Source organism: Elephas maximus, chromosome 23 (assembly GCF_024166365.1).
Source record: "Elephas maximus indicus isolate mEleMax1 chromosome 23, mEleMax1 primary haplotype, whole genome shotgun sequence".
In the NCBI taxonomy this organism is placed as follows: Eukaryota; Metazoa; Chordata; class Mammalia; order Proboscidea; family Elephantidae; genus Elephas; species Elephas maximus.
This window is the reverse complement of record NC_064841.1, coordinates 39,376,997-39,400,609: the sequence shown is the minus strand read 5'-3', so window position 1 is coordinate 39,400,609 and position 23,613 is coordinate 39,376,997.

Below are 23,613 nucleotides of genomic sequence, written 5' to 3'. Positions count from 1 at the left end.
GGCCAACAGAAGGTCTGGGGGCCATGACCACCAGGGTCCTTCTAGTCTCAGTCAGACCATTAAATCTGGTCTTGTTATGAGAATTTGGGGTCTGCATCCCACTGCTCTCCTGCTCCCTCAGGGATTCTCTGTTGTGTTCCCTGTCAGGGCAGTCATCAGTTGTAGAAGGGCACCATCTGGCTCTTCTGGTCTCAGGCTGATGTAGACTCTGGTTTATGTGGCCCTTTCTATCTCTTGGGCTTGTAATTGCTTGTGTCCTTGGTGTTCTTCATTCTCCTTTGATCCAGGTGGATTGAGACCAATTGATGCATCTTACTAGCTTTTAAGACCCCAGACACATCTCTCCAAAGTGGTATGCAGAATGTTTTCTTAATAGACTTTATTATGCCAATTGAATAAATGTCCTCTGAAACCATAGTCCCCAAACCTCCACCCCTGCTATGCTGGCCTTCGAAGCATTCAGTTTATTCAAAAACTTCTTTGGTTTTGGTTTAGTCCAGTTGTGCTGACCTCGGCTGTATTGTGCATTGTCTTTCCCATCACCTAAAGTGGTTCTTATCTATTCTGTAATTAGTGAATACCACTCCCTCACCCTCCCCCTTCTCATAACCATCAAAGAATGTTTTCTTCTCTGTTTAAACTATTTCTCAAGTTCTTATAATAGTGGTCTTACACAATATTTGTCCTTTTGCAACTAATTTCACTCAGCATAATGCCTTCCAGATTCCTCCATGTTATGAAATGTTTCACGGATTCATCACTTTTCTTTAATGATGCGTAGTATTCCATTGTGTGAATATACCATAATTTATCCATTCATCCGTTGATGGGAAGCTTGTTGCTTCTATCTTTTTGCTATTGTAAACAGTGCTGCAATGAACATGGGTGTGCATATATCTGTGGGTGTAAAGGCTCTTCTTTGTCTAGGATATATTCCAAGGAGTGTGATTGCTGGATGGAATGGTAGTTCTATTTCTAGCCTTTTAAAGAAGCGCCAAATCGATTTCCTAAGTGGTTGTACCATTTTACATTCCCACCAGCAGAGTGTTAGTGTTCCAATCTCTTCCCAACCCCTCCTACATTTAACGTTTTGTGTTTTTTGTCTGGATTCTAAATTCCGTTCCATTGGTCTATGTATCTGTTGTTGTACCAGTACCACACTGTTTTGACTAGAGGCGGAATAATAGGTTCTAAAACCAGGTAGAGTAAGGCCTACCCCTTTGTTCTTTCTTTTCAGTAATGCTTTATTTATCCAGGGCCTCTTTCCCTTCCATATGAAGTTGGTGATTTTGATTTCCAACTCATTAAAGAATGTTGTTGGAATTTGGATTGGAATTGCTTTAAATCTATAGATCACTTTTGGTAGAATGGACCTTTTTATAATGTTGAGTCTACCTATTCATGAGCAAGGTATGTTTTTCCAATTATGTAGGTCTCTTTTGGTTTCTTGCAGAAGTATTTTGTAGTTTTCTTTGTATAAGTCTTTCATATCTCTGGTAAGATTTTTTCCTAAGTATTTTATCTTCTTCAGGGCTACTGCAAATGGTGTTGATTTAGTGATTTCCTCTTCGATGTTCTTTTTGTTGGTGTGGAGGAATCCAGCTGAATTTTGTATGTTTATCTCATATCCTGATATTCTCCTGAACTCTTCTATTAGTTTCAGTAGTTTTCTGGAGGATTCATAGGGTTTTCTGTGTATAAGATCATGTCACCTGCAAATGGAGATAATTTACTTCTTCCTTCCCAACCTGGATGCCCTTTATTTCTTTATCTAGCATAATTGCTGTGGCTAGTACCTCCAGCAAAAGTTGAATAAGAGCAGTGATAAAGGGTATCCTTGTCTCCTCTCTGATCTCAAGGGGAATGCTTTCAGGCTCTCTCAACTTAGGATGATGTTGGCTATTGGCCTTATACAAATGCCCTTTATTATGTTGAGGAATTTTCCTTCTATTCTTATTTTGATGAGAGTTTTTATCATGCATAGGTGTTGAACTTTGTCAAAGGCCTTTTTGGCTTCAATTAACAAAATCATGTGATTCTTGTCTTTTGTTTTATTTATTTGAAGGATTGCATTAATTGTTTTTCTGCTGTTGAACTGTCTCTGCATACCTGGTATGAATCTTGCTTGGTCAGGGTGAACTATTTTTTTGATATGTTGTTGAATTCTATTGGCTAGAATTTTGTTGAGGATTTTTGCACCTACATTCATGAGGGATATAGGTCTGTCATTTTCTTTTTTTGTGGTGTCTTTACCCGGTTTTTGTATCAGGGATATGATGGCTTCATAGAATGAGTTTGGTAGTATTCCATCTTTTTCTATGCTCTGAAACACCATTAGTAGTAGTGGTGTTAACTTTTCTCTGAATGTTTTGGTAAAACTCTGCAGTGAAGCCGTCCGGACCGGGGCTTTTTCTTTTGTTGGGAGTTTTTTGATTACCTTTTCCATCTTTTCTTTTGTTATGGATCGATTTAGTTGTTCTACCTCTGTTTGTGTTAGTTTAGGTAGGTAGTGTGTTTCTAAGAATTCATCCATTTCTTCCAGGTTTTAAAATTTGTTTGAGTATAGTTTTTCATAGTGTCTGTTATGATTCTTCTAATTTCAGTTGGGTCTGTTGTAATATTGCCCATCCCATTTCTTATTCAGGTTATTTGCTTCCTCTCCTGCTTTTCTTTTGTCAGTTTGGCCAATAGTTTATCAATTTTGTTGCTTTTTTTCAAAGAACCAGCTTTTGCTCTTGTTAATTCTTTCAATTGTTTTTCTGTTTTCTATTTCATTTAGTTCTGCTGTAATTTTTATTATTTGTTGTCTTCTTAGTGCCTAGTGGTTTCTTTTGTTTCTCTCTTTCTATTTGTTCAAGTTGTAGGGATAATTCTTTGATTTGGGCCTTTTCTTCTTTTTGCATCTGTGCATTTGATATAAATCGACCTCTGGGCACTGTTTTCACTGTGTCCCAAAGGTTCTGATAAGAAACATTTTCATTCTCTTTGGATTCTATGAATATGTTTATTCCATCCTTAATGTCTTCTATAAACCAGTTGTTTCTGAGCAGGGTATTGTTCAGTTTCCAAGGGTTTGATTTCTTTTCCCTGCTTTTTCTGTTATTGATTTCTATTTTTATGTCCTTATGGTCAGAAAGGATGCTTTGTAATATTTCAATGTTTTGGATTCTGCTAAGGCTTGCTTTACAACCTAATATGTGGTCTATTCTAGAGAAAGTTCCATGTACACTAGAAAAGAAAGTATATTTGGTTGTTTTTGGGCGGAGTGTTCTGCATATGCCTATAAGGTTAAGTTGGTTGATTGTGGCATTTAGATCTTCCATGTCTTTATTGAGCTTCTTTCTGGATGTCATGTCCTTCACCAAAAGTAGTGTGTTGAATTCTCCTACTATTATTGTGGAGCTGTGTATCCCGCTTCAATGCTGTTAGAGTTTGTTTTATGTATCTTGCAGCCCTGTCATTGGGTGCATAAGTATTTAATACAGTTATACCTTCTTGGTATAAGTTGTCCCTTTAATCATTATAGCTTTCTGGGTTTTAATCATTATAGTGTCCTTCCTTATCCTTTACGATGGATTTAACTTTAAAGTCTATTTTGTCAGAAATTAATATTGCTACTCCTGATCTTTTTTGATAGTTGTTTGCTTGGTATATTTTTCCCACCCTTTGAGTTTTTGTTTGTGTCTCTAAGTTGTGTCTCTTGTAGGCAGCATATAGATGGATCATGTTTTTTAATCCATTCTGCCACTGTCTGTCTCTTTATTGGTGCATTTAGTCCATTTACATTCAACGTAATTATGGATAGATATGAATTTAGTGCTATCATTTCGATGTCTATCTTTGTTTGTTGTTGATAGTTTCTTTTCCCCACTTAAATTTATGTGCTGAGTAGATTGTCTTTATATATTGCCCTTTGCTCATATTCATTTTTGTTGATTTCCTTTCTGCTGAATCTCTTTTTTTTCTTGTATTTTATTTTGATGTGTAGGATAGGTTGTCTCCTTTGTGGTTACTTTATTATTTACCCTTATTTTTCTAAATTTAAACCTAACATTTATTTCTTTGTATCGCCTTACCTTCCTCTCCATATGGAAGATCTATGACTACATTTGTTACTCTCTCTTTATTGTTTTAATATTGTCTTCTTTTACATAATAACATTGCTGTTACCCTGTTTTGAGCATTTTTTTTTTATCTTGCTTTGTTTTTTTGATTTCTCTGTCTGGGTTTACTTCTGATTGCTCTGCCCAGTGTTCTAGTCTTCCGCTGCTACCTGATATTATTGTTTTTCTGACCAAAGAACTCCCTTTAGTATTTCTTGTAGTTTTGGTTTGGTTTGACGAATTCCCTAAACTTCTGTTTATCTGGAAATGTCCTAATTTCATCTTCATATTTAAGAGACAGTTGTGCTGGATATATGACTCTTGGCTGGCAATTTTATTCCTTCAATTTTTTTCAATATGTCATCCCATTGCCTTCTTGCCTACTTGGTTTCTGCCAAGTAGTCTGAGCTTATTCTTATTGGCTCTCCTTTGTAGGTGACTTTTCTTTTATACCTAGCTGCTCTTAAAATTCTCTGTTTATCTTTGGTTTTGGAAAGTTTGATTATAATATGTCTTGGTGACTTTCTTTTAACATTTACCTTATGTGGAGTTTGATGAGCATCTTGGATAGATATCTTCTCATCTTTCATGATATCAGGGAAGTTTCCTGCCAACAAATCTTCAACAATTCTCTCTGTATTTCCTGTTTTCCCTCCTTGTTCTGGTATCCAAATCACTCTTATATTATTTCTCTTGATAGAGTCCCACATGATTCTTATGGTTTCTTCATTTTTTAAAATTCTTTTATCTGATTTTTCTTCAAATATATTAGTGCCAAGTGCTTTATCTTCCAGTTCAGAAGTTCTAACTTTCATTTGCTCAATTCTGCTCCTCTGACTTTCTATTGAGTTGTCTACTTCTGTAATTTTATTGTTAATCTTCTGAATTTCTGATTGCTGTCTATGGATTTTTCCAGCTTATTAAATTTTTCATAACATTCCTGAATAATCTTTTTAATTTCTTCAGTTACTTTATCTGTGTGTTCCTTGGCTTTTTCTGCATATTGCCTCATTTCCTTCCTGATGTCTTAAAGGGTTCTGTATATCAATCTTTTGTATTCTGCCTCTGGCAATTCGAGGAATGCACTTTCATCTAGAAGATCCCTTGATTCTTTGTTTTCAGAGTTTGTTGAGGTGATCATCGTCTGTTTTTTTTATGTGACCTCATATTGACTCTTGTCTCTGAGCCATCTATAAGTTTTTGTATTAGTTTATTTTATATGTGCTTACTGTGTCATAGCTTCTTGATTTGTTCTGATATACCCACATGGGTTGCTTGAGTGAGCTAGCTTGGTTATTTTCACCTTTGGAGTTCTGACATCCTGTTCCCATTTGGCTAGAGCTGTTATCCAGTGTATCAGTCTAGGAGGCCACTCACTGTTCTTGTATGAATTTATCTCAGGTGTCCAGGTAGCTGATCATCAAGGCCCCTGATGTGGGTAGGTGAGGACCTTCTTTAATAGGCAAAGCAATGTCAAACATAAACACCCAACTCTTTGCCACACAGCTGAGATGGCTGGAGTCTGCCAACAAGAGCCTATTCCCCTGAAATTGGCCCACACAGGTCCACGCAGAGGGAAAAGGTACTCAAAATCCATGGACATTTTATGCCTGGACAGGAGCCACTTCTGTCCTGAGATTCCCCAGTTAGTGGAGCTGGCAAATTATCTATTCTCCCAAGTGCATTTTTTTTTTCTTCTCCAAGGCCTGGAGGATGGCTCTAGATGCTCAGTAGTGCCTGTCTCAGGCCCAGAGAATTCAGCCACTGAAGCCAGCTTGTTGGTGGGGGGGAGGGGGGTGTGATGAAATATAGGAAAGTACTTAGCTTTTGCCCAGAGCTCCATTCTTCTCTGGTTTCGAAGGTGTGAGTAGGCTGTGTGGCTGGCTGCTTCTCCCTGAGGAAACGTTGGCCAAACACTAGTACCGGCCCACCACTGCCACTCTGGGAATGGTGCCTGAGGGTTCCCCAAGATTCAGGTCCGGTAGCTCCTCTCAGCTTCTTAACCGTCTCTTCCTCCCCCTGCCCCTCAGTTTGTTTTCTAAGCTTGCCTTTGATGCTCAGGGCTCCTAGCTTGTCATAAATGCACTCGTTTCACTTGTTTTTTCAGGTCTTTGTCGTGAAGAGGCTTTGGCAGAAGCATCTGTCTATTCTGCCATCTTGGCTCTGCCTCCTTGGTTGTAATCTTAATAGAAAGAGATCAAAAAGTCTTTTCTTCTGGGTGGATTCAAACTACCAACCTTTAGGATAGCAGTCAAATACAAAACATTTGTGCCTCCTATATTCCTTCTAGACACACTGTTGGCACAAGGGTTATCCACTCAGCTGCTAATAGAAAGGTCAGTGGTTGGAAACCACCAGCATCTGCATAAGTGGAAAGATCTGGTGATCTACTCCCATAAAGATTACAGCCTAGGAAACCTTAGGGAGCAGTTCTGCTTTGTCCTATAGGGTCACTATGAGTCAGAATCAATTCGCTGGCACACAAAAACAATATCATATTACTTCTACATGTGTTATAAACCCAACAAGACATTATTATTATTGCTCTACACAATTACCTTTTAAAGCATTTTTTTTTTTTTTTAATAACAAGGAGTCTTTTGTGTTTTCTAACATATTTACTGTTTCTGGTGTTCCTAATTCTTATATATACAATTTGACTTCTCCTGATATAATTTTACTTCTGCCTAAAGAATTTCTCTTATTTATTTATTTTTTTTTGTAGCACAGGTCTCCTACTGACGATGAATACATTTACAATAACTGTTTTAATGCGTTTGTCTACCAATTCTTCACCTATGCAATTTATGAGATCCATATTTGTACCCATTCCAAAGAATGATGATGCAACAGAATGTGGAAATTATCAAACAATATCATTAATATCACAAGCAACTACAGTTTTGTTCAAGATCATTGAAAAACGGTTGCAGTAGTACGTGGAGAGGGAACTGCCAGAAGTTCAAATTGGATTCAGAGAGGACATGGGGACATGGAATGAGGGATATTGCTGATGTCAGACAGGTCTTGGCTGAAAGCAGAGGTGTTCACTTGTGTTTTATTGACTACGCTAAGGCATTCGACTGTGTAGATCATAACAAATTATGGATAACATTGTGAAGAATGGGAATTCTAGAACACTTATTTGTGCTAAGGTGGAACCTGTATATAGATGAAGAATCTAGCAGAGCAAGTCTTTTGAGCAGAGCATGGCTTAAAATAAAGAAAAATGTACATCAGGGTTGCATCCATTCACCATATTTATTCAATCCGTATGCTAAGCAAATAATTCAAGATGAAGAAGAATGTAGCACCAAGATTGGAGACTCATTAACAACCTGTGATATGCAGATGACACACAACTTTGCTTCCTGAAAGTGAAAAACACTTGAATTTATTGATGAAGATCAAAGACTACAGCCTTCAGTACAGATTGAACCTCAACATAAAGAAAACGAAAATCCTCACAACTGGACCAATAAGCAACATTGTGATAAATGAAGAAATGATTGAAGTTGTCAAGGATTTTATTTTACTTGAATCCACAATCAACGCTCACAGAAGCAGCAGTCAAGAAATCAAACGACTTATTGTATTGGGCAAATCTGCTGCTCTTTAAAGTGTTGAAAAGTAAGGATGTCACTTTGAAGACTAAAGTAAGCCTGACCCAAGCGATGATGTTTTCAATTGCCTAATATGACATTAAATAATTTCAATTGCCAAAGTTGACATTAAATAAGAAAGACCCAAGAAGAATTCATGCTTTTGAATTACGGTGCTGGTGAAGAATATTGAATATACCATGGGCTTCCAGAACAACAAACAAATCTGTCTTGGAAGAAGTACAGCCATAAGGCTTCTTAGAAGTGAGGATGGTTAAGATTTTCTTTCACGTACTTTGAACATGTTATCAGGAGGCACCAGTCGCTGGAGAAGGACATTATGCTTGGCAAAGCAGAGCGTCAACAAAAAGGAGGAAGATTCTCAAAAAGATAGACTAACACAGAGACTGCAACAATAAACTCAAGCATAACAAAGATTGTGAGGAGGGTGCAGAATCAGGTGTTTCCTACTGTTGTACATAGGGTCGTTGTGATTCGGTACCGACTGGATGGCACTCAACAATGACAACAACATAAAATTTATTGATATGCTTCTATATATTGATTTTTTTTCCCTGTCATAAGTCATACTTCCATGATTCTTTTTGTGGTAGGTAATATTTTATTGCTATCAGACATGAATTTTACATTATTGGGTGATAAAATTATTTTATCTTCTTTTAAATATTTTTGAACTTTGTTATAGAATTCAGTTAAGTTACTTTTTTTCTTTCTCCCATTTCAATGTTTGCTTTTAAGCTTTGTCCAGGAGGTCCAGAGCAACTTTTAATGTAAGCTTAATCTGGCCCTACCGCTGAAGAGGAGGAGCTCTGGTAGCACAGTGGTTAAGAGTTCAGGCTACTAACCAAAAGGTTGGCAGTTCAAATCCACCAGACGTTCCTTGGAAACCCTATGGGGCAGTTCTACTCTGTCCTAGAAGGTCACCCTGAGTTGGAATCTACTCAAATAAAATGGGATTACTGCTGAGGACTCTATGTCCCAAATGTTAAGACATTTTTCTACTCTTTTTATATCATAACCTGATCCTGGCTGTAGGTTATCTGTGGTGATTCTTCTGTTTGCTTCTAATTAATTGTCTTCCCTTGGTCATTAGAAGATACCTCATGAGCATCATCTGATCAGTACACTACTCATACGAATACATGAGACAATTCTCTGTAGATCTCTGGATCTACAAAACTCTCTCCTCTCCTCCTCCCCGCCCTTCCCTCCTTTTCCCTAAGTTCCCTCCAGCCTACGGAACACTCCATTTTACATATTATCTAGTGCTGAAACATTTAGCTATTTCAAGGTGTAGCTACTTATCAGAGGAATCAGTGAATCATATACATGTCAAGTATCCAAAGGCTTTAATTGGAGTATGCTTAGTCCTACAGGTATGTATAGAAGATCATGATGCTTCAAGTACAGATCAGTCTTTCTCCTCCTGTGAAGACTGAGCTCATTGTGTTCTCAGTTGTTGTTGTTGTTGTAGGTTCTGTCGAGTTGGCTCTGAGTCATAGAAACCCCATGCACAACAGAAGGAAACATTCCCCAGTCCTGCGCCATCCTCACTATTGTTGTTATGTTTGAGAACATTGTTGTAGCCACTGTGTCAATCTCTTCTTAGCTACTAAGGGATTAAAAAAAACCTGCCAAAATTAACTTTTTTTTCCTTAAAATCTTACAATGTAGTCTATATGACAGATTCTTAGAAACATGTTAAAACTCTCTATTCTTAGGGAAAAAAAGAATACTTTGCACTGATTAAGATAAAAGCTGACTTCTATTTTGTGACTTTTGAGAAAGTTTGCACATAAGCATAAACCACCCCTCTGAGCTATTTAGGATCCTCAAATCTTTTCTTTCTGAGTCTCCAAATTTAACTTATTTCTCTTTTAATAACTGTAGAAATGGGATTTATTTTTTTTCACATTTCTATTTAAAAAATGAATCCCATTTCTGGGGCAAATTTTCTACAAAGGACACCTTAAAAGTATTGAAAAGCAAAGACGTCACCTTGAAGACTAAGGTGTGCCTGACCCAAGCCATGGTATTTTCAATCACATTTTTTTTTCATATGCATGTGAAAGCTGGACAATGAATAAGGAAGAAAAAGAAGAATTGATGAGTCGAATTGTGGTGTTGGCAAAGAATATTGAATATTCCATGGACTGCCAAAAGAATGAACAAATCCGTCTTGGAAGAAGCACAACCAGAATGCTCCTTAGAAGCAAGGGTGGTGAGACTGCATCTTACATACTTTGGACATGTTATCAGGAGGGATCAGTCCCTGGAGAAGCACAACATGCTTGGTAAAGTAGAAGGTCAGCAAAAAAGAGGAAGACCCTCAACGAGGTGTATTGACACAGTGGCTGCAACAATGGGCTCAAGCATAACAAGGGTTGTAAGGATGGCGCAGGACCGGGCAGTGTTTCGTTCTGTGGTACATAGGGGTGCTATGAGTCAGAACTGACTCAATGGCACCTAACAACAACAGAAATAGGATTCAGTTCTTCATAATATGCTTTTCATTTCAATGAGGCTTAGGAAAAAAATATATAAATTCAAGTGACGAATCAACCATCTTAACCAGAAAATTAAGAATCTTTTAAAATGCCTGTTGTCAGTGTTGTGATGTAACTCAGAGAACTCCCTTCAATACTAAGATATATTTCCCCAGCTTCTAGGGTTATCAACTGCTGATGACTCATAGATGAGTCTTCCCCTCCCCTACACCCAGGAATTTCCCTCTGCCAAAAGTAGCTGCCTCACCCACGTGTATACCTCCTCTCTGGACCAACCCTTATCTGAAGACTGATGCAATGGCCCAGTCCATTTGCCTTGATTCAGAACTTCTCCAAAAGGCATGGAAGCTCCAGAGTTCCTCTTTCATGCTTTACCACAACTTCATTGCATTTTAACCACTCTCAGCATCATCGTGCTTCCCCCACTTCCTGGTAGATGTTGTTGCATAAGGTGTTGTACAAACTTTGTACCTGCAAACTCCATTTCATAATTTGTTCCCCTGGGATTCTAACCTAATGCAAAATACTTAGTCAGTTTTTTTTTTAAATATCAAATATACCTTGCAAAAATTTTTTGATATACAATCTTGATGTGTACACATTTATTCATATTTCACCCACTCTATCACCTTTGCTCCAAAGTTAAAAAAAAAAAAAAGGTATGTTTTTTGTTTTAAATCTGATGTGCTAATTAACCTGTGATTTGTATCCAATCTCTTTTTCCTCCAAGGAATTCAATAGGTTAGTTATTCCCTTTGTGAACTTTTTTAAGCTTGCATATATTTCTTTCATCTTAAAACATTCTTTATCTTCTGTTACCTTATTGATATCACTCTATCTCACTCACTGCCTTCATAATCAAAGTTTCACAAAGAATAATTTGTCCATTCTTGCAATCTAATTTCCACACCCACTTATGGGTGAAAATGCTCACTCTAGGAATCACAATTCTCTCTACTGTGAAACTCTCACCTTCCTTATTTTCTATAAAAATTTTTCCTCTCCAAACACTTTATCTCAACATTCTTAACTCTTTTTTTTTTCCCCCATAGGATCTGACCATAGTTTTCTTAATTTCTTATTCAATTCAAATTTCAAGTAATTCAGTTTTTTCTACCTCTATTCTGGTGTAAAAATAGTGGCCAGAGACATTCAACTTCATCTAACTTCACAAAGGGGTAGGATAATCAAGATCAACAGCCCAAGGCTGATTACTATGAGGGGGATGCAGGGATATACTAACCAATAAGCAAGGTAAGCTCACACTTATGGCATCACCAAAACAGGGGCACAAGTTGTCTAAAGCAAAGACCCATAGATGCCAAGCACATAGGACACAAAGGAAAGTGAGCATACAATATGATTCAAGAAAGACTCCATTCATTATCCTTACTATGTGTGGAAGTAGATGTTGTTTGGTAGATTAATTGTGATGATATTTTGAAGAACTTGTAGGATCAAAGAACAGAAGGAAATGTTTTTATTTATAACATGTTAGAGATGTAAGATGCAATTAAAAATATAGTAATTTGTTGTAATATTTATTTTCGGGTCATTTCATTTGTTCCTTATAATCATGGCATTTATTGTGAAACAACCATCAAAATTAAAGTATGAGCTGTTTAAAGCAAAGTTGCTGATAGTCAATTTTTTTAAATAATTTTTATTGTGCTTTAAGTGAAAGTTTACAAATTAAGTCAGTCTCTCACACAAAAACCCATATACACCTTGCTACGCATTACCAATTACTCTCCCCCTACTGAGACAGCCCGCTCTCTCCCTCCACTCTCTCTTTTCCTGTCCATTTCAGCAGCTTCTAAACCCATCCACCCTCTCATCTCCCCTGACATAGTTTCAAGTGTCCACCTGATCCAAGAAGCTCACTCCTCACCAGCATCCCTCTCCAACCCATTGTCCAGTACAATCCGTGTCTGAAGAGTTGGCTTTGGAAATGGTTCCTGTCCTGGGCCAACAGAAGGTCTGGGGGCCATGACCACCGGGGTCCTTCTAGTCTCAGTCAGACCAATAAGTCTGGTCTTATGAGAATTTGGGGTCTGCATCCCACTGTTTTCCTGCTCCCTCAGGGGTTCCCTCTTGTGTTTCCTGTCAGGGCAGTCCTTGGTTATAGCCAGGCACCATCTAGTTCTTCTGGTCTCAGGATGATGTAGTCTCTGGTTCATATGACCCTTTATGTCTTTTGGGCTCCGAATCGCCTTGTGTCCTTGGTGTTCTTCATTCTCCTTTGATCCACGTGGGTTGAGACCAATTGATGCATCTTAGATGGCTACTTGCTGGCATTGAAGACCCCAGACACCATACTTAAAAGTGGGAGGCAGAATGTTTTCTTAATAGATTTTATTACGCTGATGATTGACTTGGATGTCCCTTGAAACCATAGTCCCCAGACCTCTGCCTTTGCTACGCTGGCCTTCGAAGCATTCATTTTATTCAGGAAACTTCTTTGCTTTTGGTTTAGTCCAGTTGTGCTGACCTTCCCTGTATTATGTGCTGTCTTTCCCTTCACCTAAAGTAGTTCTTATCTACTATCTAATTAGTGAATGCCCCTCTCCCACCCTCCTCCCTCCCCCCTCACGTAACCACAAAAGAATGTTTTCTTCTCAGTTTAAACTATTTCTCAAGTTCTTATAATAGTGGTCTTATACAATATTTGTCCTTTTGCAAACAACCAATTTCACTCAGCATACTGCCTTCCAGGTTCCTCCATGTTATGAAATGTTTCACAGATTCCTCACTGTTCTTTATCAATGCATAGTACTCCACTGTGTGAATATACCATAATTTATCTTTCCATTCTTCTGTTGATGGGCACCTTGGTTGCTTCTATCTTTTTGCTATTGTAAACAGTGCTGCAGTAAACATGGGTGTGCATATATCTGTTCGTGCAAAGTCTCTTATTTCTCTAGGATATAGTCCAAGGAGTGGGATTGCTGGATCCTATGGTAGTTCTATTTCTAGCTTTTTAAGGAAGCGCCAGATCGATTTCCAAAGTGGTTGTACCATTTGACATTCCCACCAGCAGTGTAGAAATGTTCCAATCTCTCCACAGGCTCTCCAACATTTATTATTTTCTGTTTTTTGGATTAATGCCAGCCTTGTTGGAGTGAGACGAAATCTCATTGTATTTTTTATCCGCATTTCTCTAATGGCTAATGATCGTGAACATTTCCTCATATATCTGTTAGCTACTTAAATGTCTTCTTTCATGAAGTGTCTATTCATATCTTTTGCCCACTTTTTAATTGGATTATTTGTCTTTTTGCAGTTGAGTTTTTGCAGTATCACGTAGATTTTAGAGATCAGGCGCTGATCAGAAATGTCATAGCTAAAATTTTTTCCCAGTCTATCGGTAGTCTTTTTACTCTTTTGGTGAAGTCTTTGAATGAGCATAGGTGTTTGATTTTTAGGAGCTCAAGTTATCTACTTTTTTTTCTGCATTCTTTATACTGTTTTGTTTACTGTTTATGTCATGTATTAAGGCTCCTAAGGTTGTCCCTATTTTTTCTTCCATGATCTTTATCGTTTTAGATTTTATATTTAGATCTTTGATACATTTTGAGTTAGTTTTTGTTCATGGAGTGAGGTATGGGTCTTGTTTCATTTTTTTGCAGATGGATATCCAGTTATATCAGCACCATTTGTTAAAACGACTGTCTTTTCCTCCATTAAACCCTTTTGGGGACTTTGTCAAATATCAACTGCTCATATGTGGATGGATTTATGTCTGGATTCTCAATTCTGTTCCATTAGTCTATGTATCTGTTCTTGTTCCAGTACCAGCCTGTTTTGATTACTGTGGCAGAATAATAGGTTCTAAAATCAGGTAAAGTAAGGCCTTCCACTTTGTTCTTTTTTTCAGTAATGCCTTATTTATCCGGGGCATCTTTCCCTTCCATATGATGTTGGTGATTTGTTTCTCCATCTCATTAAAGAATGTCATTGGGATTTGGATTGGAAGTGCATTAAATGTATAGATCGTGTTTGGTAGAATGGACATTTTTATACTGTTAAGTCTTCCTATCCACGAGCAAGGTATGCTCTTCCACTTATGTAAGTCTCTTTTGGTTTCTTGCAGAAGTGTACTGTAGTTTACTTTGTATAAGTCTTTTACATCTCTGAAAGGATTTATTCCTATGTATTTTATCTTCTTGGAGGGTACTGTAAATGGCATTGATTTGGTGATTTCCTCTTCGATGTTCTTTTTGTTGGTGTAGAGGAATCCAACTGATTTTTGTATGTTTATCTTGTCTCCCGATACGCTGCTGAACTCTTCTATTAGTGTCAGTAGTTTTCTGGAGGATTCCTTAGGGTTTTCTGTGTATAAGATCATGCCACCTGTAAATTTAGATACTTTTACTTCTTCCTTGCCAATCTGGATGCCCTTTGTTTCTTTATCTAGCCTTATTTCTTTGGCTAGTACTTCCAGCACAAAGTTGAATAAGAGTAGTGATAAAGGGCATCCTTGTCTGGTTCTCGATCTCAATGGGAATGTTTTCAGGCACTCTCCATTTAGGGTGATGTTGGCTGTTGGTTTTGTAGAAATGCCCTTTACTATGTTGAGGAATTTTCCTTCTATTCCTATTTTGCTGAGAGTTCTTATCATGAATGTGTTGAGCTTTGTTAAAGGTCTTTTGTGCATCAATTGATAAAATCATGTGGTTCTTGTCTTTTGTTTTATTTTTGTGATGTATTACATTGTTTTTCTAATGTTGAACCATCCTTGCACACCTGACATGAATCCCACTTGGTCATGGTAAATTATTTTTTTGATATCTTGTTAAATTCTTTTTGCTAGAATTTTGTTGAGGATTTTTGCATCTACACTCATAAGGGATATAGGTCTATAATTTTCTTTTCTTGTGGTGTCTTTACCTGGTTTTGGTATCAGGGATATGGTGGCTTCATAGAATGAATTCGGCAGTATTCCATCCTTTTCTATCCTCTGAAATACCTTTAGTAGTAGTGGGGTGATCTCTTTTCTGAAAGTTTGGTAGAACTCTGCAGTGAAGCCTTTCAGTCCAGGGCTTTTTTTTGTTGGGAGTTTTTTGATTACCTTTTCAATCTCTTCTTTTGTTATGGGTCTATTTAGTTGTTCTACCTCTGTTTGTGTTAGTTTATGGTAGGTAGTGTGTTTCTAGGAATTCATCCATTTCTTCTAGGTTTTCAAATTTGTTTCAGTATAGTTTTACGCAGTAATCTGATATGATTCTTTTACTTTCAGTTGGGTCTCTTGTAATATCGCCCATCTCATTTCTTATTCAGGTTATTTGCTTCCTCTCCTGTTTTTGTTTTGTGAGTTTGGCCAGTGGTTTATCAATTTTGTTGAGTTTTTCAAAAAAACAGCTTTTGGTCTTGTTAATTCTTGCAATTGTTTTTCTGTTTTCTATTTTATTTAGTTCAGCTCTGATTTTTATTATTTGTTTTCTTCTGGTGTCTGAGGGCTTCTTTTGTTGCTCTCTTTCTTTTTGTTCAAGTTGTAGGGATAATTCTTTGATTTTGGCCCTTTCTTCTTTTTGAATGTGTGCATTTAGTGATACAAATTGGCCTCTGAGCACCGCTTTTGCTGTGTCCCAAAGGTTCTGATAGGAAGTGTTTTCATTCTCTTTGGATTCTCTGAATTTCTTTATTCCATCCTTAATGTCTTCTATAAACCAGTCGCTTTTGAGCAGGGTATTGTTCAGTTTCCAAGTGTTTGATTTTTTTCCCCTACTTTTCCTGTTATTGATTTCCATTTTTATGGCCTTATGGTCAGAGAAGATGTTTTGTAATATTTCAATGTTTTGTATTCTGCTAAGGCTTACTTTATGACCTAATATGTGGTCTATTCTAGAGAATGTTCCATATGCACTAGAAAGGAAAGTATACTTGGTTCCTATTCGGTGGAGTGTTCTGTGTATGTGTATGAGGTCAAGTTGTTTGATTGTGACATTTAGATCTTCTGTGTCTTTATTGAGCTTCTGTCTAGATGTTCTGTCCTTCACCGAAAGTGGTGTGTTGAAGTCTCTTACTATTATTGTAGAGCTGTCTATCTCACTTGTCAATGCTGATAGAGTTTGTTTTATGTATCTTGTAGCCCTGTCATTGGGTGAATAAATATTTAATATGGTTATATCTTCTTGATGTATTGTCCCTTTAATCATTACATAGTGCCCTTCCTTATCCTTTATGATGGATTTAACTTTAAAGTCTATTTTGTCAGAAATTAATTGTTGTTTGCTTGATATATTTTTTTCCATCCTTTGAGTTTTTGTTTGTTTGTGCCTCTACGTCTAAGGAGTGTCTCTTGTAGGCAGCATATAGACGGATCTTGTTTTTTAATCCGTTCTGCCACTGTCTGTCTCTTTATTGATGCATTTAGGCCATTTCCATTCAGGGTAATTATGGATAGGTATGAATTTAGTGCTATCATTTTGATGTCTTTTTTTTCTGTGTTGACAATCCCTTTTTTCCACTTGATTTTATGTGCTGAGTAGATTTTCTTTATATATTGTCCTTTCCTCATATTTGTTGTTGTTGATTTTGTTTCTGCTGAGTCTGTATTTTTCCATTGTATTTTATTTTGATGAGTAGGATAGTTTGCCTCCTTTGTGGTTACCTTATTATTTACCCGTATTTTTCTAAATTTAAAACTAACTTTTATTTCTTTGCATCGCCATGTCTTCCTCTCCATATGGGAGGTTTATGATTACATTTCTTAGTCCCGCTTTATTATTTTAATGTTGTCTTCTTTTATATAATAACATTGCTGTTATCTTGTTTCGGGCTTTTTTTTTTTTTAATCTTGTTTTTTTTTTTTTTTTGGATTTCCCTGTCTGGTTTGACTTCTGGTTGCTCTGCCAGTGTTCTAGTCTTGGGCTGATACCTGATATTATTGATTTTCTAACCAATGTACTCCCTTTAGTATTTCTTGCAATTTTGTTTTCGTTTTTACAAATTCCTCGCAACTTGTGTTTCTATGGAAATGTCTTAATTTCACCTTCGTATTTAAGAGATAGTTTTGATGGATATATGATTCTTGGCAGGCAATTTTTTTCATTCAATTTTTCAAATATGTCATCCATTTGCCTTCTTGCCTGCATGGTTTCTGCTGAGTAGTCTGAGCTTATTCTTATTGGCTCTACTTTGTAGGTGACATTTTCGTTTATCCCTTGCTGCTCTTATAATTCTCTCTTGATGTTTGGTTTTGGCAAGTTTGATTATAATATGTCTTGGTGACGTTCTTTTAGCATTTACTTTATGTGGAGTTCAATGACCATCTTGGATAGATATCTTCTCATCTGTCACTATATCAGGGAAGTTTTCTGCCAACAAATCTTCAACAATTTTCTCTGTATTTTCTGTTATCCCCCTCTCTTTTGGTACTCCAATCACTTGCATGTTATTTCCCTTGATAGAGTCCCACGTGATTCTTAAGGTTTCTTCATTTTTTTTAATTCTTTTATATGACTTATCTTTAAATATATTAGTGCCAAGTGTTTTATCTTCAAGTTCAGAAATTCTAGCTTCTACTTGCTCAATTCTGCTCCTCTGACTTTCTATTGAGTTATCTAATTCTGTAATCTTATTGTTAATCTTCTGAATTTCTGATTGCTGTCTGTCTATGGATTTTTCCAGATTATTAAACTTTTCATTATGTTCCTGAATAATCTAATTTCTTCAGTTGCTTTATCTGTGTGTTCCTTGGCTTTTCTGCGTATTGCCTCATTTCCTTCCTGATGTCTTGAAGGGTTCTGTATATTAAATTTTTGTACTCTGCATTTGGTAATGCCAGGAATGCACTTTCATCTAGAAGATCTCTGGATTTTTTGTTTTACGAGCCTGTTAATGTGATCATGGTGTGTTTCTTTATGTGACTCGATATTGACTGTTGTTTCCGAGTCATCAATAACTTATTGTATTAGTTTATGCTTGCTTACTGTGTCATAGCTGGTTGCTTTGTTTTGTTTTGCTATACCCGTATGGGTTGCTTGAGTGAGCTAGCTTGATTATTTTTGCCTTTGGAGCTCTGGTGTCCTTTCCCCAGCTGGCTAGAGCTATTATCAGGTATATCTGTCTAGGAGTCCCTTCAGTTTTCTTGTATGAATTCAGCTCATGTTTCCAGGTAGCTGATATCAAGTACAGACTCTGTCCTACACTCTTAGAGGGGCAGGGGTGATTGGCCAGATACCAGTATCTGATTGCAGCAGGGGGTCATGCTCTGAACAAGGCAGGAGGCTGAGAACCAACCTTCATGTGTCTCTGAGGAAAATGTGTCTCTGTTCCCTGGAGCGTGCTGGTGAGTTGGTTTTGCAGAGGGACCATGGGCACCCAAAGTTTTTGTTGTAAGGACTGGGAGGTACCAGTTATCTTTGGACCCCTGTTGCAGTTGGCTGGGTGACCTGAGTGGAGCTACCCGTCCTTAGGTCCCTTATGTGGGTAGGTGAGGACCTTTTTTAACAGGCAAAGCAATGTCAAATGCCAAACACCCACCTCTCCACTGCACAGTTGAAATGGCTGGAGTTTGCCAACAAGGGCCTATTCTCCTGAAATAGCCCCACACAGGTCCATGCAGAAGGGAAAGCTGCTCAAGGTCCACGGACGGTTTATGCCTGGACAGGAGTTGCTTCTGACCTGAGCTCCCCCAGTTAATGGAGCTAGCAAATTATCTTTTCCACCAGTTGCAAATTTTTTCCTTCTTCAAGGTTGGGAGGATGGCTCTAGGTGCTCACCAGGGTCTATCTCAGGCCCAGGAGTTCAGCCACTGAAGCTGGCTTGGGGGTGGGGGGGCATGCTAAAATATACGCAAGCACTTACCTTTTGCTGGGAGCACCATTCTCCTCAGGTTTCAGAGGTGCGAGTAGCCTGTGTGGCTGGCTGCTTCTCCCTGAGGAAACTGCGGTCAACCCTAGTCCCAGCCCGCCGCTGCCACCGCTGCTTCTGGAATGGTGCCTGAGGGCTCCCTGTGATTCAGATTCTGTAACTCCTCTCCACTTCTGAATGGCCTCTTCCTCCCTCTGCCCCTCAGTTCATTGTCTAAGCTTGCCGTTGATGTTCAGGGCTCCCATCTTATCAGAAATATACTCATTTCACTTGATTTTTGGGGTCTTTGTTGTAAAGGGGGCTCGACGGAATTGTCTATTACACCATCTTGGCCCTGTACCCCAATAGTCAATTTTTCATTGTGGGAAATCAACAGAATTTTACATTGATTGATGATACAACTATGTTCACTGACTTATTTTCTTTGTTGTAGAATATGTGCCATGTTCTTTTTGTAGGAAATGAGGAATATAATAAAAATCTTAGTACCCCACATCCACTAAAAATTTCATAGTCGAGTTCATCTCATTCCACTGAAATGGTGTATGGCACTTTTCAGTTCAGTTGCTAATATTATAGCTGCATTTAAAAAGAAGTTACATCATGGATAGTTAAGATACACACACACACATATATATATAAATTTTTTTTAATGTATATACACATGTATATATCAAACTTACACATCCCGTTCAAATGCCTGAGTAAGCAGAAGAGGGGGCACCACAGATCGTCAGTGTTTAGGGCACACACATGCCTTAATCTGGTCCTGGGAAGTCAAATATACAACATTTTGCAATTCTGACACTAGCCATCCCTCCCAAGGTACTCCCTATTTCTCTGCTGGGCTTGATAATTCATTTCAATGTCCACACAGAACTCATAGATCATACACACAGTTATGGGGTTTATTAGGGAACTAACAGGTTACAATTCAGGATACAGTTCTTTAATCATGTCAGCCTCTTCTCAGCCATGCCCACAGTCAGGCCCCTCTCTGGCCCTTAGCCCCTCAGCCTGGTCTCTGCCCTTCATAGGCAAGTGTTACAAAGTGCCTGGAGATACCCCATTCCACCGCAAGCCTCCTACAGGAAGATGCTCAGCTTTCTCACTCTGTGGGCCAGGAAGGTCATCACACTGTCTCCTGCTGGTCTTCTGGTTCTTCTGCCTCTGCTGCCATGGTTCTTCTGCCACTGCTTCTCACTGTCTTGTCATCTCTGGTATTACAGCAATCTCTTTCTGTCTCCCGGGTTAGGAGGGCCTCAGTGCAGGGATCTCAGGTCCAAAGGACACATGCTGCTGCTCCCATCTCTTCTTGGTGGTAGTCACATCTATACTTTTCACCTCTGGGATGGCTCATTTTAAGCCTAGTGGGGTGGCAAAACTGACCAATCCCCTCATTAAGGTTCCATATACCTTGTTTGTATCATCCCAACCCCACCAGGGTGTTATGCACCTTATTTGTGTTATTAGCAAGTTGTTCAATCCACTTCGTGGGCCACAAATCTTATTTGTATGGCCCCACTCAATCTTTTGATGGACGTTACAAGACTATGGCTAGAAAGGCCATATAAAAGTGATCCATCACACTATAGTCAACCCCCTGGCTTTTACAACCATGGTTGTTTCATTCTTGGATGATAACATCCCCACCCAATCATTCTACCAGTCCAAAACAGTCATTAACAATTAGTCCTTCAGTAGGGCAAAGAGCTCTCAGGGTGAAATTACTCATGACTAGCCATTCAGGTCTGCTGCAGGTATCTATCTGATCTGGTCAGGTTCTCCAAAAGTCATCTTGTCTTCACTCTTTCTGGTGTCTGATAAAATTAAACTTAGATAAGTTTATCCCCTTCCTCTGAGTCTCACAGGGTATCAGCATAGTAGAACTTTTAAGGGACTTTATGTTCAGTCACTGGCTTCCAGTTCAGCAGTACCTCCCCCATAATTTACCTTACCACACTTATAGGTTCTACAATTACAGTTTTTACAATCACAATTAACCCTGTTAACAATCAACACTCAGAACTGAATCATATAATCCTATCAACATATTCCTCCACCCTCTCTTCCCTAGACTCATCAGGAAGGGAGCATCTATTCTATGTAAGCACACTCAAGAAAATGTGTAAGCCAGTGAATTCATGCCTTTATCTCGCACCATTTTTAATAGCCAATGTTTAAATTGCCTGTCCCTACCAAACCAGTACTTTGATAAGACAAGCATGTTCCTTGGTTTAAAGAATCTTCCATTCCAATTGGAACTTTGAGCATCTGCAACTGTAAGCAAAGTCCAATCTAGAGTAACCAATCAAATTGCAGCAATCTGTACCATCTCACATAAAGAAAACAAAAATCTTCACAACTGGACCAATAAGAAACATCATGATAAGTGGAGAAAAGATAGAGGTTGTTAAGGATTTCATTTTTCATCAACACCTATGAAAGCAGCAGTCAAGAAATCAAAAGACGTATTACTTTGAGCAAACTTCTGCAAAACACCTCTTTAAAGCATTGAAAAGCTCACAGTAAGCAAGCTGAAGTCTCACCATTCTTAATTCTAAGGAGCATTCTGGTTGTATTTTTTCTAAGACTGTTTTGTTCATTCTTCTGGTGGTTCATAGTATATTCAGTAGTCTTTATCAACACTGCTACTCAAATGAATCAATTCTTTTTTTTTTTAATGTTCAGCTTCGTAAACATATAAGCTGTTTTAAAAGACCGTTAGCTCATCCTTACATGGTTGACAGATTAAGGTGTGGAAAATAAATTTAAAGAAACAACTACTAGTAGGCAACTGAATTTTTTTCATAATTCCAATTTGGTTAAAAATATGACTTCTATTGTACTTACAGTAGAGAGGAAATATCTTCGAAAAATTGAGAAAACATACTTGAATAAGTTCAGAACCTCTAAAAGAAAAAAAAAAAAAAAGACAAAAGCAATATAACCAAATAAAAGGGATTCCAGCTTATTCACGAAAACAGTATAGCTACGGGAACATTTATTCTCCATAGACGATTGACAGGAAATCATCTATTATCACAGTAAAGTAGTGAAGTCAGGTCTAGCTTCATTGCTTGTGATTAGTGCAGTCCACAGGGCACCACATGCAGCAGGGCCTAAACTTGGGGTATAATGCTGTGGTTACTATCTTGAAATGTTTAAAATTTTTATATTCGAATTTGCATTTTGTAAGTAAAGTATGATAGGACAATGTAGCATCAGAGAGGGCTTGAGGCCTAGACTCATGTGTGGTTCCCCTTCTCATGTCCTCCCTGGGTTCCTAGGACAGATTCTCATCCACCCAGTTCCTCACCTCCTGGCACAAAGGGACCACCTGGTACCCCACCTCAAGGCCTCTGCACATGACTGCTATCACCTTTTGCCTGTGGAGGGGCCTGGGCTTCTGTACCCACCGTGTCTCAGGGAGGGGTATGGCAGTGGCCATCCTGCCTCAGTCTGGTAGCATCTCACCCAGGTGCAGAGGTTCCAATATCCTCGGAGACCTCCCATCCATTGTTGGTTGCTGCATCCAGCCTGTAGGAAGTGGAGAAAACTGGTTCAACTTCTCTGCTTCCAGGGGCAAGGCATGTCAGTGCAGTGGAAGCAGGAGGAACCCCGCCTTCAGAGCTGATCATGCTGTGTGCACCCCAGGCCTCCTCCCTCTCTGCTCCCAGAGTCTGCACTTGCCAAGGGTGTGCTCCCTCAGGCCCTCTCAGTGCTGGGAAGATTCTCAATTCCTCCTTTCATCTTGTTTGAATCTGACTTGGATTAGTTTCGAGGTACCCTCTGGACATGAGCCACAAAATAGTGTAAATTCACTCTAATGCTCTAATAGTGTAAAATGCTTTAGTGTTTATTTTTAAAACCGGTGTTGCATAGCATAAAGATGACAATAAAATCCATACTAATATTTTACAATTTTTATTTTTCTTTACTTAGGACAACATATCATAGTAAATAAAACACATCAACTAGTCAAGAAAAAGTCTGAAGAAGGAAGAGAAATTCTTGAGTTTTTGGTACTGTTGATAACATTTTTTTAACCTGCTGTATGAACAAAGGGCCCCACAATTTCATTTTGTGCTGAGCTTTGTAAATCATGCCACTATTCCTTAGTGGCTATTCCTTATAGGGTCGCTATGAGTCGGAATTGACTTGACGGCACTGGGGGTGGGGGGTTCCTTAGTGAGGTAGGTGTTGATTGTTAAAACTATTTTCCTGAGGAAGAAGCTGAACCTTAGAGAGATTTGGTTATTTTGCCAAAATCACATAAATGGTAGATAGGGAAAGAATTCCTGTCAGTATCTTAGTACTGACAACAACATATTTATTTTTATTGTTTAATTAAACAGAAAAGCAATCCTATTTCTGTTATCTTTTAGTTCTCTTTCTCTCTGCAATCTTAAAGTCATATATTGACCATAGATGAATGGACTGGAAGAAGATGGTCTTCATGTAAAAACTTGTATCAGCAGATTTGCTAGTAAGGCAATGCTGAATCTCTGAGGAGGTATTCTAAGGGTGTGCCCATCGTGTTTCCTCCTCATGTAGAAATAT